The sequence below is a fragment of the Leptodactylus fuscus genome, chromosome 11 (genome assembly GCF_031893055.1).
Source record: "Leptodactylus fuscus isolate aLepFus1 chromosome 11, aLepFus1.hap2, whole genome shotgun sequence".
Lineage (NCBI taxonomy): Eukaryota > Metazoa > Chordata > Amphibia > Anura > Leptodactylidae > Leptodactylus > Leptodactylus fuscus.
The window spans coordinates 12,323,367-12,341,107 of record NC_134275.1 but is presented as its reverse complement, the minus strand read 5'-3'; the positions used below and the strand labels follow the sequence as shown (position 1 = coordinate 12,341,107).

General features: G+C 47.8%; 1 protein-coding gene across 5 annotated transcripts in view; it reads right to left on the bottom strand.

Moving 5' to 3' along the window:
- Nucleotides 1-12,504, bottom strand: part of BRD3 (bromodomain containing 3) — a 30,786-nt gene extending 18,282 nt beyond the window's left edge. For 4 of the 5 annotated variants that reach the window (XM_075260708.1, XM_075260711.1, XM_075260712.1 and 1 more), the window contains exon 1: nucleotides 12,397-12,486. The gene's annotated coding sequence lies outside the window, so the exon portion shown is untranslated. Of the gene's footprint in view, nucleotides 1-12,396 lie in introns of all 5 variants that reach the window. The other variant, XM_075260709.1, reaches the window with a different exon arrangement.
- Between the last annotated feature and the right edge of the window lie 5,237 nt (nucleotides 12,505-17,741).

The following is a 17,741-nucleotide window of genomic DNA, read 5'->3' as shown; positions in this document are numbered from 1 at the left end:
AGCAGAGAGGCCATAACATCCTAATACTACAGGACACAGCTGAGGCCATAACATCCTAAAACTACAGGACACCACAGAGAGGCCATAACATCCTAATACTACAGGACACAGCAGAGAGGCCATAACATCCTAATACTACAGGACACAGCAGAGAGGAGACAACATCCTAATACTACAGGACACAGCAGAGAAGCCATAACATCCTAATACTACAGGACACAGCAGAGAGGAGACAACATCCTAATACTACAGGACACAGCAGAGAAGCCATAACATCCTAATACTACAGGACACAGCAGAGAGGCCATAACATCCTAATACTACAGGACACAGCAGGGAGGAGATAACATCCTAATACTACAGGACACAGCAGAGAGGAGATAACATCCTAATACTACAGGACACAGCAGAGAGGCCATAACATCCTAATACTACAGGACACAGCAGGGAGGAGATAACATCCTAATACTACAGGACACAGCAGAGAGGCCATAACATCCTAATACTACAGGACACAGCAGAGAGGCCATAACATCCTAATACTACAGGACAGCAGAGAGGAGATAACATCCTAATACTACAGGACACAGCAGAGAGGCCATAACATCCTAATACTACAGGACAGCAGAGAGGAGATAACATCCTAATACTACAGGACACAGCAGAGAGGCCATAACATCCTAATACTACAGGACACAGCAGAGAGGCCATAACATCCTAATACTACAGGACACAGCAGAGAGGCCATAACATCCTAATACTACAGGACACAGCAGAGAGGCCATAACATCCTAATACTACAGGACACAGCAGAGAGGCCATAACATCCTAATACTACAGGACACAGCAGAGAGGTCATAACATCCTAATACTACAGGACACAGCAGAGAGGAGATAACATCCTAATACTACAGGACACAGCAGAGAGGAGATAACATCCTAATGCTACAGGACACAGCAGAGAGGAGATAACATCCTAATACTACAGGACACAGCAGAGAGGCCATAACATCCTAATACTACAGGACACAGCAGAGAGGCCATAACATCCTAATACTACAGGACACAGCAGAGAGGCCATAACATCCTAATACTACAGGACACAGCAGAGAGGCCATAACATCCTAATACTACAGGGAACAGCAGAGAGGCCATAACATCCTAATACTACAGGACACAGCAGAGAGGCCATAACATCCTAATACTACAGGACACAGCAGAGAGGAGATAACATCCTAATACTACAGGACACAGCAGAGAGGAGATAACATCCTAATACTACAGGACACAGCAGAGAGGCCATAACATCCTAATACTACAGGACACAGCAGAGAGGAGATAACATCCTAATACTACAGGACACAGCAGAAAGGCCATAACATCCTAATACTACAGGACACAGCAGAGAGGAGATAACATCCTAATACTACAGGACACAGCAGAGAGGAGATAACATCCTAATACTACAGGACACAGCAGAGAGGCCATAACATCCTAATACTACAGGACACAGCAGAGAGGGGATAACATCCTAATACTACAGGACACAGCAGAGAGGCCATAACATCCTAATACTACAGGACACAGCAGAGAGGCCATAACATCCTAATACTACAGGACACAGCAGAGAGGCCATAACATCCTAATACTACAGGACACAGCAGGGAGGCCATAACATCCTAATACTACAGGACACAGCAGAGAGGAGATAACATCCTAATACTACAGGACACAGCAGAGAGGCCATAACATCCTAATACTACAGGACACAGCAGGGAGGCCATAACATCCTAATACTACAGGACACAGCAGAGAGGAGATAACATCCTAATACTACAGGACACAGCAGAGAGGAGATAACATCCTAATACTACAGGACACAGCAGAGAGGCCATAACATCCTAATACTACAGGACACAGCAGGGAGGAGATAACATCCTAATACTACAGGACACAGCAGAGAGGCCATAACATCCTAATACTACAGGACACAGCAGAGAGGCCATAACATCCTAATACTACAGGACAGCAGAGAGGAGATAACATCCTAATACTACAGGACACAGCAGAGAGGCCATAACATCCTAATACTACAGGACACAGCAGAGAGGCCATAACATCCTAATACTACAGGACAGCAGAGAGGCCATAACATCCTAATACTACAGGACAGCAGAGAGGAGATAACATCCTAATACTACAGGACACAGCAGAGAGGCCATAACATCCTAATACTACAGGACACAGCAGAGAGGCCATAACATCCTAATACTACAGGACACAGCAGAGAGGCCATAACATCCTAATACTACAGGACACAGCAAATACTACAGGACACAGCAGAGAGGTCATAACATCCTAATACTACAGGACACAGCAGAGAGGAGATAACATCCTAATACTACAGGACACAGCAGAGAGGAGATAACATCCTAATACTACAGGACACAGCAGAGAGGAGATAACATCCTAATACTACAGGACACAGCAGAGAGGCCATAACATCCTAATACTACAGGACACAGCAGAGAGGCCGTAACATCCTAATACTACAGGACACAGCAGAGAGGCCATAACATCCTAATACTACAGGACACAGCAGAGAGGCCATAACATCCTAATACTACAGGACACAGCAGAGAGGCCATAACATCCTAATACTACAGGACACAGCAGAAAGGCCATAACATCCTAATACTACAGGACACAGCAGAGAGGAGATAACATCCTAATACTACAGGACACAGCAGAGGCCATAACATCCTAATACTAGTCTTGTCTGTATTTGAGCCCTACAAATAGTACAGAGCTGCGGAATATGTTGGCGCTATGTAAATAAAATTTATTATTATTATTTATTAATACTACAGGACACAGCAGAGAGGAGATAACATAAGATAAGATAATCCTTTAACCCCTTATTGACCAGCCAGTTTTGGACCTTAATGACCAAGTCAAATTTTGGAAATTTGCCCTGTGTGACTTTATCAGTTAATAATTCTGTAACAGTATTAGGCATCCAAGCGATTCTGATACTGTTTTTTCGTGTCATGTTGTACTTTACTGAGAAGGTAAAATTAGACTGATATAACTTATGTAAATTTATTTTAAAAACTCGCAAATGCTGAAAATTTTGCAATTTTTCCATTTTCAGCTGCGATATCTCACATATGCACAAAAAGACTGGGCAAAAAAAGTTAGTAGTTATGTATTTCCAAATGTTCCTTTTGTGTTTCAAGCATATTTGAAATAATTTTAGCATATTTGAGTAACTTAGACAATTTACAAGTTTATAAGCAAATTTTGGAAATTTGGAGTATGTGATTTTTTCCTGTACCAAGCTATGTTTGCTGACAGGAATAGGTGGCATAATGACAGAACCTCCCATTAAATGACCCAATTTGTAAAACTAGACCCCTTCAGGTATTCTTTGAGGGGTATAGTGAGTATTTTGATCAAACAAATATTGTTTTGCAAGAATTATTACAAATAATGAAAAAAAAATTTAATTTTTATTTTCTTCAAATATGTGTCATTTTAAAGCCAGATTTTTTGCACACAACACATCAAAAAGAAGAAACACACCCCAAAAATATATCACCCCACTTCTCCCGTGTTAAAAAATGTACACTTTGTGGCCTTAGTCCTATGTACACACATACAATAGGGCCCAAGAGGTAGGGAGGGTCAAATGGATTTCAAAACACAAATTTTTCTTGCAGATATTTTAGGCCCATTGCACATTTGAACAAGATTTCAGTTACCAAAGCAATTGAAATCCCCCATAAATGACACAATTTTATAAACTAGACCCCTTAAGGTATTCATTGAGGGGTATAGTGAGTACTTTGACCCCATAAGTTTTTAGAAAATTTGTGTCGAACAAAAAAATTTATTTATTTATTTATTTTTACACAAAAGTGTCATTTAATAGGCAGGTTTTTTTGCACATAACACATTAAAATGAAGAAAAACACCCTAAAATAGATGACTCCATTTCTCCGGTGTTCAAAAATGTACACTTTGTGGCCATAATCCTATGTACGGACTCACAGTAGGGCCCAAAAAGAAGGGAGCACCAACTGGATTTCAAGACACAATTTTTGCTTCTAAATGTTTCAGGCCCACTGCGCATTTAAACAAGATTTGAGTTACCAAAACAATTGAAACCCCCCATAAATGACCCCATTTTATAAACTAGACCCCTTAAGGTATTTATTGAGGGGTATAGCGAGTATTTTGACCCTATAGCCATTTCACAGATTTTACTAACCTTGGGATGTGTAGGTTAAAAATTACTAAAATGTCCCTTTATCCCCAAAGTTTTCATTTTCACAAGGGGTTAAAAGAGAAAAAGCCCCCCACAGTTTGTTACACAATTTCTCCTGAACACGGCAATACCCCATATGTGGCCATAATTTGCTGTATGGGTACATGGTGGGGCTCAGAATGGAAAGAGCGCTATTTGGGTTTTGGAGGGCAGATTTTGCTGGAATAGTTTTCTGGTGCCATGTCGCATTTGCAGAGCCCCTAAAGTATCAATACAATGGAAACCCCTCAAATGTGACCCCATTTTAAAAACTACACCCATCAAAGAATGTATCAAGGCGTATTATCGCTTTGAGCCTAAAAATGCTTCCCAAAAATTAATGTACAAAATGAAAATTGAAATTTTGAAAGAAATCTGCCATTTCGGTGCCCAATACGTTGCACCACTCTCTGTTGTCAGTGACCTGCACTCCTAAAACTATTAAGGGGCCGTCCCGAGGGGCAAAAAATTATATATGTGGGTGTAAACTGCTGCTTGGGCACACAGCAGGGCTCAGAAGGGAAGGAGCACTGCGCTTTTGGGGTACAGATTTAGAGGGACTTTCTGGGCGCCATGTTGTTTTTGCAGAGCCCTGGAGTTGACAGTAAACTGGAATGTCCCAAGAAGTGACCCCATTTTGTAGGTGCAATTTTAGGGTCTCTGCAAATGTGACATGGTGTCCAAAAACCAAGAATCTGAATCTGCACTCCAAAAGCACATATCGCTCCTTCACACCTGCGCCCTGCTGTGTGCCCAAATGGTGGTGTATGCCCACATGTCTGACACTGGTGTACCCCGGATAACGTACGTAATGACATATGTGGGTAGAGATAGCTGTTTGGGCACAGCCGGGCACAGAATGGAAGGAGTGCCATTTTGGTTTTTGGAGCACAGTTTGGTTTTTGGACGTCACTTTTGCAAAGCCCCTGAATTGCCAATAAAGTGGAATCCACAGACATGTCACTACATTTTGGACACTAGCCCACTGATGGGATTTATCAAGTGGCGTAGCGAGCGTTTTTAACCCTTGAGTGTTGCATTTATTTAGTTCCAGAAATGAAATCGCAACAGATAATGAGAAGTTAAAAATGAAATTTTTCCAGAGATTCGCCATTTTAGCGCCCGATATGTTGTGCCCAACTTATGTCAGCAGAGATACACACTCCGAAAACTGGTAAGCGGGTATCCTGGGCACAACAGCTTTTAGAGCGTTCATCTCTGATACAAGGCGGGCACAATATATTACGCACTCAAATGACGGATTCCTGGAAAGATGGTCATTTTCACCTCTCACAATCAGCTTCGTATTCATTTATGGATAATAAGTTATAGCAACACTTGGGGGTTAAAAATGCTCTCTGTGCCCCTGGATAAATCCTTCAGGAGTGTAGTTTCCAAAATAAGGTCTCATATCAGTGGATTCCACTTTACTGGCGTTTCAGCTCTGCAAAAGTGTCATGGCATCCAAAACCCAAACCGGCTGTGCTCCAAAAACCCAATAACCTTTCTGTGTCTAGCTGTGCCCCAATATCAGTTTATACCACATATGACGTTACGTCCGTTATCCGGGGTTCACCAGTGTTATACATGTGGCATAAACTGCAGTTTGGGCGCACAGCAGGGCAGGAGCGCGATGAGGCTTTTGGAGTGCAGATTCAGATGTTTGGTATCTGGACGCCATGTCATGTTTGTAGAGCCTGTAAGGTACCAGAAAAGTGGTTTCCCCAAAGGAGTGACCCCATTTTGAAAACTGTACCCCCCAAAGAATTTATCAGGGGGTGTAGTGAGTATTAGTATCCCAGACAGGAATGCACAGCGGATGGCAAAGAGGGAATATGTAGCTGTGCGAAGGACATTGCAAACACCAATTTCCCTACTATGTCCCAGTAGCTCCTATGATTGGGGGAGTCACTCTGGGAGTCACTTTGGGGGTCACTTCTGGTGTCTCTTCGCTCATAAGCTGTAAATCTGAGGTGTCCCCTGATATTCTCTCGCACAGCTTATACATTCCCTTCCTGCCGCAGCCAGTTGTGTTCTAATGATTTGGCGATTTTTGTGGGTTTTTTGTCCTCACTTTGCTAGATGCTATATTTTCTTTATTTTTCTGGTGACGCGGCCATATTTGTTTGCGGGATGCGATGTATTTTGTAATGACACCATTTATGGGTGCCTACAATTTAATGAATACATTTTATTAACTTTTTTTTTGCTGGATTTAAAAAAATAAAGTCACTTCTGGCATCGAGTTTTACCATTTAAATTTTTCGCCATGCAGCGTACAGTATAAGTAACATGTTCCCTTTATTCTGCGGGTCGGTACAGTTACGGCGATACCTCATTTATAGTATTTTTTTATGCAATACTAATTCTGCAGAACAAAAACACAATTGGGGACATAAATCAGTGATTTTTGCATCGCCATCTTCTGACAGGCGTAACATTTTATTTTTCGGTTGATGGTGTTGGTCGGGAGTTTATTTATTGCAGGACAACCTGCACTTTGTATTGGTACTGCTGTGGGGTGTATATGACTTTTTGATAACTTTTTATAGCATATTTTCGAAGGTGAGATGGCGAAAAATCATTACTTCCGGCTGGATGTTTCAGTTTTATTGTACAGATTGTTACAGATGCGATGATACCAAATATGCATTGTTTTTATTCATTTTTAGGTTGTTTTTTTTTTTTACATAACTCACTTTCTATAGAAAAAAGGGGATTTTGGGGGCTTTATAAATTTATTCATTTTTTTCAAAAGCTTTATTTTTCACTTTTTTATGTGTCCCTTTTAGGACACTTGATTCAGCAATGATTTCATTGCTGAATAAGTGTTACAGGCAGGAGACACAGGCTGCACGTGTCTCCAGTCTGTAACAGGAAGCCAAGCGATGCAGAGGCATCGCTTGGCTTCCCGAGTACCCGGCACGATCAACCAGGTAACGGGGGGCTCAGGCAGTCTGGGGTCACTGGCCAGACCCCAGGCTACATGTTTTACATATCGGCACCCCCCAATCTCGCCGCGGGGGGGGGCTGCTGATACCGCCGGCACAATCACGGAACCGCTTCAGTTGCGTGATCATGTTTGATCATGGAACTGAAGGGGTTAAAACTCCGCCATCGGAGCCCCCTCCAATGGGGGGTTATGGAGAAGGGTCTTAGCTGTCAGATACAGCTAAGACTTGCTCCAATTATGTCGGCACTGACAGGGAATCCTTCCCTGACTGCCCAACGTAGTTCTCCTATGGGCCGGTCGTTAAGGGGTTAATAGTCCCACAGTGGGGAAATTTCAGCATGTTACAGGATAATACACAGTAATATGTTACAGAAGTAGACACACATATGCTGAGAAGAGAAGATATACTAGCAGTTCATAGCAGCTAAGGAACAGAAGAAGAAAGAAGGAAGACTTCATAATCATTAGTTCTCTGTGCGGAGTCTTTGCTTGGTCTGATGTAGATTATACAGCCTGGTCGCGGGTGGAAGGAAGGACTTGTGATAGCTCCTTCTCACACTTGGGGTGAAGCAGACGGTCACTTACAGTACTGCCCAGTGCCATCAAGGTCTCATACATGGGGTGGGAGATGTTCTCCAGCATGGAGCTCACCATGGACAATATCCTTCTGTCACCCACCACCTGTACTGGGTCCAGGGGGCTCCCCAGGACAGAGCCGGCCCTTCTGATCAGCCTGTCAAGTCTATTTCTGTCCCTGGCTGGTATATTGCTACCCAAGCAGGCCACGCCGAAAAAGATGGCTGAAGCAACCACAGAGTTGAAAAAGGCCCTAAGAAGTGTCCCCTGGACTCCTAAGGCCCTCAGCCTCCTGAGCAGGTAGAGCCTGCTGTGGCCCTTTCTGTGCAGCGCCTCCAGGTGATCGGTCCAGTCTAGTTTATTATTGAGGAGCACACCCAGGTACTTATAGGTCCTGACTATAAGGACAGGACACAGCAGAGAGGCCATAACATCCTAATACTACAGGACACAGCAGAGAGGCCATAACCACTTCACACCTCGCTGGCCATTGCCATTACACAGACCCGTCTGTAGCGGCTTCAGGACACATAGCAGTGACACAAAGTGTTATCATAGTCCCTTTACAAGTAATAAACACCCGCGCAGAGCCAAGGACAGACGTGAGTATTCTTCCCTATCCTAACATTGAGATGGGTCTAGGCTGTTATTCACACTCCTAAGTTTTGCTTCCATGAACTACAGTAACAGTGTGAACACAGGTCAGGTAAGGACACCAATATATTGTAACGAGCAGAGATAACTAGAAGAGCCGTCCGGACAACACCAGATGGATTAGGAGGAGGCTCCCACCTCAGTCCGCCTTGTGCAGGGCCCGCGGGGTCACCATTATGGTCACACACCTTATAGCTCAATATCATAATACCGCCTAATACCTGCTGGATAGGAAGAAGCCACCAGCCCCTCACTCAGCCGACGCAGAGGGGGAGGGGGTGGAGTCACTTGTGTGTCCTCAGCCGATGCGGAGTGGGAAGGGGGTGTCAGTTTTGGGTCCACTCTTAGCTGGTAGGTAGGGGGATTTGGGGGTGACTTGTGGGTCTGCGCTTAGTCGGTCCTTTACAACCACTTAGGAGGTGTTCACACTACCGTCGGTGTCCGACAGGTAGTGTCCGCTCAAACTCTGTCACGGACATCAGGAGCGGACACTAGCTGTGTCCGTGACACCTGTCATTTATTTCAATGGGCATCGGGTGCGTTCTTTTGCACCCCAGGGTTCCTCTGTCCGCTTGAGAAGTCGGACATCTTCTCTTGCGGACAGGGAAGGACGGGCACGGAGTGCAAAAGAACGCACCCGATGCCCATTGAAATAAATGACAGGTGTCTCGGACACAGCTAGTGTCCGCTCCTGATGTCCGTGACAGATTTTGAGCGGACACTAGGAGCGGACACTACCTGTCGGACACCGACGGTAGTGTGAACGCTCCCTAAGTGTGACCATACACACTACATATCTACACGGAAGTGGATGTAGCCATGGCAACCAAGATGAACGCCGCCATTCTCCAGGCCGGGTAGTACAATGTAATGTGGGACAATCACAACCAAAGCTGCAGCAAAGTGCACAGTCAAGTCTTCACACACATGCAATGCAGGACTAGTGCCATAGCGTGCAGTTTTAGACACCAGGTGTGAACAGAGCCCTGTCCTCCGGAGAAGCGCACAGCCAGCACAGTATATAGTATATACTTCTATATACCCAAGACCCATCTCTGTGACGTTTTCCACCAGAGTGAAATAAAGGTCCTACTGCTTTCTGCTTGGACTAGGGGAGTGTTCACATGTGACAGATTGGGTTCCATCAAACATCCCTTTAATTCTTAAGATGGATTGTCATAGAAATATCTGCAGCATGTGAATGTGCACAAACAGGCCGCCCTCAGCAACCACAAGTGCCAGCATGCCCTGACAACCACAATACCCAGGTATCAGATGGCCTGGCACTGTACCAAGCGATGGCCCCCAGAGGCCAGGCCGCTCGGCACTCAGCTTTTCCAAAGCCCAGAATAAACCCATTCCACAGACTCCGAGGACGGGAGGGACCAAACTCAGAATTCCAGACAAAAACAAAAGCGTCAGGTTATTCCCCAAAAGATGGAGAAGATTTTATCCACAAATCCCAAAGGGAGTAAAAGTAACTGGTTGTGTGCCGGAGCGCCGCCATCCCTGAAGGAATATTGTGTAACCGGTAGACACCGTATACAGGAGCAGAAGGGCTGGGACCCCCCACAGGACCCCCCCCCGGACCAGCTGTGGACAGAGCTCCACAACCAGGCACTAAGGAGACGGAAACTTCTGCTACAGCCAATATCCAAAAGGTGGCCGGCCATGCTGGGACTTGTAGTTTACCAAAGCTGGATTGCCAAATGGACACAACATGCCGCTCAGGAAAAAAGTAAGCTAGCGGTCTCCATAGACCTCCACTGTGAGGGGGCGGATTATGACGTAGATTCAGCACCAAAATCCGCTCCCTCTTGACCCGTGTGAACGGGGCCTTACTGAGACCAGAGACAAAGTAACAGACTCAACATCCACAATATAGTATGGAAACTACGACGCCTGAGCCGTGGGAGAAGCCACTGACCACAGCCCATCCACAGACCTCTCCTAGTGGGTACACCATCCCAGGTACTGGAGCCGCAACAGCACCAGGTGTGTGGAGAGCAGTGACAGGAGACCAGATACATTATATACAGGACAGTATAAGGAACATCCACAGCAAAGACTCAGAAGGGGGGACTCCGGACCATAACATACACATTAAGGGGGAGTGCAGACCACACAGGGAGTGGACAGACCTCCACCAGTAATAGGATCTGTCAGTGCTGAGATAAAGTATACTACACACACCATAAGGGGGGACTCCAGAACATGGCGCGCGCACACAGTAAGGGGGGACTCCAGAACATGGCGCGCGCGAGCACACAGTAAGGGGGGACTCCAGAACATGGCGCACGCACACAGTAAGGGGGGACTCCAGAACACAGCGTGCGCACAGAGTAAGGGGGGACTCCAGAACATGGCGCACGCACACAGTAAGGGGGGACTCCAGAACACGGCACACGCACACAGTAAGGGGGGATTCCAGAACACGGCACACGCACACAGTAAGGGGGGACTCCAGAACACGGCGCATGCACACACAGTAAGGGGGGACTCCAGAACACGGTGCACGCGCACACAGTAAGGGGGGACTCCAGAACACGGCGCACGCGCACACAGTAAGGGGGACTCCAGAACACGGCGCACGCGCACACAGTAAGGAGGGACTCCAGAACACGGCGCGTGCACAAACACAGTAAGGGGGGACTCCAGAACACGGCACGCGCACAAATACAGTAAGGGGGGACTCCAGAACACAGCGCGTGCACAAACACAGGTTCACGGCCAGCACCAAGAACATGGTAAGATCTATAAAGTGACAGGAGACGACGTGATCTGTCACTGCTAAGATACAGAATATACAGGACACTATAAGGGGGGGCTCCACACCACAACAAATGGCATCACCACAATAATAACTCTGTACAGAGAGACTCAAGAATAAAAAGAACAAATAAATAGTAACCACAATAATGCCAATAACCCCCTGCAGTAATGATAAATAGCATATTGGGGGCCAGCTGGTACCCCCCTCAGTGATAAGCTATATACACAGTACAGTATATTGGGGTCTCCCCAGTGATAAGCTATATATACAGTACAATATATTGGGGCCCCCCTCAGTGATAAGCTATATACACAAAGTATATTGGGGTCCCCCCTCCCCATTGATAAGCTATACACACAGTACAGTATATTGGGGTCCCCCCCGTCTCCATTGATAAGCTATATACACACAGTACAGTATATTGGGGTCCCCTCCCCAGTAATAAGCTATATATACAGTACAGTATATCGGGGTCCCCCAGTGATAAACTATGTATACAGTACAGTATTTTAGGTTCTCCTCCCCAGTGATAAGCTATATATACAGTACATTGGGGTCCCCCAGTAATAAGCTATATATACAGTGCAGTATATTGGGGTCCCCCCAGTAATAAGTTATATACACAGTACAGTATATTGGGGTCCCCCCAGCTATATATACAGTATATTGGGGCCCAGTCCTCCCCGGCCTCTACCTGCCCGGCTCCTCCACGTCCCCGCCGCTACTGCTGCTCCTCAGGCCCCGGCCGGGGCTGCTGCTGCCCGGGATCCGCCTCTCCCCGCTCCCGGGGCCGCCTCCTGCTCCCTCTCCCTGGATTTGCTCCCCTTTAAAAGATGGCGGGCAGGTAAAATGTCCCCGCTCCCGGGCTGGGTGTCCCCTCAGCGGCAGCAGCGGCCCCCCTGGCCCCGGGCTGAGGAGAAGCGGCGCCACACAGCGCCCCCTACCCCGACTACACCGCCACAGACGGCTCCGGCCCTCACAGTGTACCGGGGGCTCCGCGCGGAGAACAAAGCCCGGTCCGGCCACAGGGGGGAGGGGGCCCCGCGGCTCTGCTTCCCCCCTCCCCGGAGCCCGCACCCCCCGCCCGTACACACACAGACACCGGCACACAAGGAGCGGGCCGAGCATTACTTGTCCCCGCCGCTCCTCCGCCGCCGTCCCCTCAGTCCCGCTCAGTCCCCTCAGCGCCTCTTCTTTTTATCCTCACCAAGGCAGCATAATAGACGAGCTCTAAGTCAGAGACGCGCATGCGCCAAGCCCGCACTGCCCGCCGGGACTTGTAGTCTCTGAGCCGCATGCGCTGCAACTGCAGGAAATGGAAAAGCGGGCCTGGACAGACTACAACTCCCAGCAGCGCCCTGGCCCAGCCTTCCCTTCCCCCCATCATGGAGTGGCCGGGAAAGGGAGAGAGGAGAGCAGTGCGGGGGGAGAGTCCGCGGCCGGCGGCTGCTGCTGGTGGCTGTTGTCACGGCCTAATACACGACTACAGTAGTCGGGAGCCCTAGACTGGTGCCTGGGTAGTGGGGAGGCCCCAGCACCACCTCCTCCATGACTTCCCTCTCTTCTAGTCACTGACTGGAGCTCATTGTCCCTATTTATATCCAGCGCCCCCTGTGGTGACCACACCTGATGGTGATAACATGGTTGCCTCCATATTGGGGAGTCATCCCCAATCCATTCCTTCTCTTGCCTCCTTTCTGTGCGTTTTCCTGTCATGTTTGCGCCACTTTCCGTCCATGACGGGGACGCTGCAGAAATCTGTCCACGTGTTCCCTTAAAGCAAAAAATGAGAGAGCTGACCTGAGTGGGGGGGAACATCCATGGCTCCGCGGGGGTGGTCGCAGTCTGGCCTGGTGGAGTGACAACCCTCTGCTATGGCACATCTGGTACAGGTGTAATGTAGTCAGGGGTCCTCAAGGCTGCCCATACCAAAGACTCCCTTGTACCACCAAGACAGACTGAACTAGCCGATCCCTCACCTGTATCACCAAGGCAGACTGAACTGGCCGATCGCCCACCTGTATCACCAAGACAGACTGAACTGGCCGATCCCTCACCTGTATCACCAAGACAGACTGAACTAGCCGATCGCCCACCTGTATCACCAAGACAGACTGAACTGGCCGATCCCCCACCTGTATCACCAAGGCAGATTGAACTGGCCGATCCCCCACCTGTATCACTGATACCACCGAGGCAGACTGAACTAGCCGATCCCTCACCTGTATCACCAATACAGACTGAACTAGCCGATCGCTCACCAATATCACCAAGACAGACTGAACTGGCCAATCCCCCACCTGTATCACTGATACCACCGAGGCAGACTGAACTAGCCGATCCCTCTCCTGTATTCCCAAGACAGACTGAACTGGCCGATCCCCCACCTGTATCACCAAGGCAGACCGAACTGGCTGATCCCCCACCTGTATCACCAAGGCAGACTGAACTAGCCGAACCCCCACCTGTATCACTGATACCACCAAGGCAGACTGAACTAGCCGATCCCTCACCTGTATTCCCAAGACAGACTGAACTAGCCGATCGCTCACCAATATCACCAAGACAGACTGAACTGGCCAATCCCCCACCTGTATCACCAAGGCAGACTGAACTGGCCGATCCCCCACCTGTATCACCAAGGCAGACTGAACTGGCCGATCCCCCACCTGTATCACTGATACCACCGAGGCAGACTGAACTAGCTGATCCCTCACCTGTATTCCCAAGACAGACTGAACTGGCCGATCGCCCACCTGTATCACCAAGGCAGACTGAACTGGCCGATCCCCCACCTGTATCACCAAGGCAGACTGAACTGGCCGAACCCCCACCTGTATCACTGATACCACCAAGGCAGACTGAACTAGCCAATCCCTCACCTGTATTACCAATATCACCAAGACAGACTGAACTAGCCGATCCCTCACCTGTTTCACCACGAGAGACTGAACTGGCCGATCCCTCACCTGTATCACCAAGACAGACTGAACTAGCCGATCGCCCACCTGTATCACCAAGACAGACTGAACTGGCCGATCCCCCACCTGTATCACCAAGGCAGATTGAACTGGCCGATCCCCCACCTGTATCACTGATACCACCGAGGCAGACTGAACTAGCCGATCCCTCACCTGTATCACCAAGACAGACTGAACTGGCCGATCGCTCACCAATATCACCAAGACAGACTGAACTGGCCAATCCCCCACCTGTATCACCAAGGCAGACTGAACTGGCCGATCCCCTACCTGTATCACTGATACCACCGAGGCAGACTGAACTAGCCGATCCCTCACCTGTATTCCCAAGACAGACTGAACTGGCCGATCCCCCACCTGTATCACCAAGGCAGACTGAACTGGCCGATCCCCCACCTGTATCACCAAGGCAGACTGAACTGGCCGAACCCCCACCTGTATCACTGATACCACCAAGGCAGACTGAACTAGCCGATCCCTCACCTGTATCACCAAGACAGACTGAACTAGCCGATCGCTCACCAATATCACCAAGACAGACTGAACTGGCCAATCCCCCACCTGTATCACCAAGGCAGACTGAACTGGCCGATCCCCCACCTGTATCACCAAGACAGACTGAACTGGCCGAACCCCCACCTGTATCACTGATACCACCAAGGCAGACTGAACTAGCCAATCCCTCACCTGTATTACCAATATCACCAAGACAGACTGAACTAGCCGATCCCTCACCTGTATCACCACAAGAGACTGAACTAGCCGATCACTCACCAATATCACCAAGACAGACTGAATTGGCCGATCCCCCGCTTGTGTCACCGATATCACCAACTCAGACTGATTGTTCCATATGCTGGTATTGTTGCCAACGGTCAGACGTTGCTATTAATAATCTGCATATAATATACAAGATAACTTAGATGATTGTATATTTGGGCAGCCTTGGGATATGTTCACATGATGGAATTTGCACAAGCTCAATAATTCGGCTAATATCTTCTGCTGGAGCAATCTCTGCGGAGGAATCTACTGCGGGGTCTGCACATTGTGCACCGGCCAGGCCCTATTATTTGCCCCCACTGGGAATTCTCAGGGGCTCTGAAGAGCAGTCCCTGCAAATAATAGGAAACAGATTTCACACAGAATTTGGAACTGATTTTGAACAGAATCCATAATTCAGTGTTAACATACCCTTACAGTCTGCCGTGTAACAACTCAATGCCACGATTGGGGCAATAATCCGGATCTGTGTGGGCAGATATTGAGCAATACTACACCTAACCATGCAAATTTGGGCCGTTCTCTAGTGACTTCTGATTTAGACATGAGTCACTTTCCATGACATAGATTAAAGTCAGTTATGGAAACCCCAGTCTGATGTGCGGTATACAGGCCGCTGCTCGGGCCAAACAGCAGATACATGGCCATAGAGAGGCGGTGCTACTACAGTCACCCCTTCAGAGGAACCCCTTAGGAATTAAGAGGGTGAGTAGCCGCCAGTCCTCTATTAATTGATCTTTAGTACATGTAATCACTGCTATAAAGGCAGAAGTTTTGGCAGTTTGCTGGTCTGGAGCCTTCAGTTGTGTTAATACAATCCCAAGGAGGAAAGATATCAGTGATGACCTTAGAGAAGTAATTGTTGCTGCCTATCAATCTGGGACGAGTTATAAGACCATTTCCAAACAATCTGAAGACCATCATTCTACAGTGAGAAAAAATACTCTCAAGTGGAGAACATTCACAACCGCTGACAACCTTCCCAAGAGAGGACGCCACAGAAAATTCACCAAGAGAAATTCCAACAAAACAAAATCTCCATCTCAGAAGCTTAAGAAGTAGGAGTGTGTGGAAGGGTTGTCAGGAGGAAACTGAAGAAGTAGGATGTGTGGAAGGGTTGTCAGGAGGAAGTCTTCTCTTTGTGACGACAGTGCGGAGTTGTCTGTAAAGCTGCATGTGAACAAACGTTTGGCCATAATGTCCAGCGCCAGGTCTGGTGAAGACCTCACCCAGTAGGTCAGTGCAAACACCTTATAGCGACTGACACGTGTTTCCGCTGCTGTGTGAATAAGCCTTTAGAGTCCAGGAAGATGTCCCTGTGTCTACAGGTGGTCGGCATCACACTCTGAAAGACTGTCAATGTAAGTTACTGTCAGTCTGAACGCTGTCAGGCAGTGCTGCTTTTAAAGAGACAGTGTCCCTATTTGAGACTAGATTATAGGGGCTAAGAACATTGACATATACTATATAAGATACTAATAATAAGTGTGTATAATTGCAGTGGGGTACAGTGACATCACTGTCACCACCACAGGGGGGAGCTATGGGCGGCATTACAGTCTGTCTCATCAGAGAATCCCCAAATACTTGCACCCCTGACCCCAAAATATCACCAGAGCATGCGCTGAGCCCTCACACACAGGGTTGGCCGTCGTGCACTGCTCACAGCTGGATGACGAAGTGTCATGTCTGCCCATTATTCTGGAATCTGAGTGTAAATCTGAAATCTATCCGAGGAAACTGCGGAATATACAGGCTGCCCGCTCCGGGGTCTGCACCTTTCCTGCCACCTCTCTAGGGCCAGATGGCATGTCTGGCTGAAGAACACATGAGGTAGCCGTGACCGGTATGCCCTACCACAAGAGTCAGCGGTCAGTCAGCTGGTTGGGACAGATGGCCGGGGAATGGCTCACAGAGCCATCAATATGCAATGCTGTAGGTACACGGTCATACACATACAGTACATATAATACCGGGACACAAAATGTGCAGCAAAATGGTTTATTTTTTAAAAAACAGCAAAATAAATAAACCTTCACATCAGGTTCAAATGAGCAAAATAAAATCCAGCCTTAACTTCAGGCAAAAGTATGTCAAACAAAACCCTGCTTGTCCGAGCACTAACTAGACAAGAGGTACTAACTATGTTTGGCTTACTACCAGCCACACGAGTCAACAAAAAGTGCACAATACCATCTCAGCAGTCTCAGGGCCAAGGCCAATTTTGAATTGTAAGCAGCCATTTTCTTGTGGCCAGTGGGCATGCGCAGTCGGCTTTGCCATAGGCCTGAGGCCTAGAAGTTTTAAGCCATTGCTGGAAGAAGACGCGATGAAGACCCATTCCTGAAGAAGATGGTGGCGGCGCTAAAGAGTTCTCTGGAAGCATTGGGCCCGCCCCCAGTGCTGCAAGTGAGCTCATTTGCATACACCAGTGTCATACATGTGGCATAGACTGCAGTTTGGTCACAGCAGGGCGCAGATGTGAAGGAGCGCCATGTGACTTATGGAGTATAGATTCAGATGTTTGGTATCTGGACACCATGTCATGTCTGCACAGACTCTAAGGTACCAGAAAAGTGGAATCCCCTAAGGAGTGACCCCATTGTGAATACTGCACCCCTCAAAGAATTTATCAGGGGGTGTAGTGAGTATTAGTAGTCTCAGACGTGACTGCACAGCGGATGGTGAAGAGTGAATATGTATCTGTGCGGA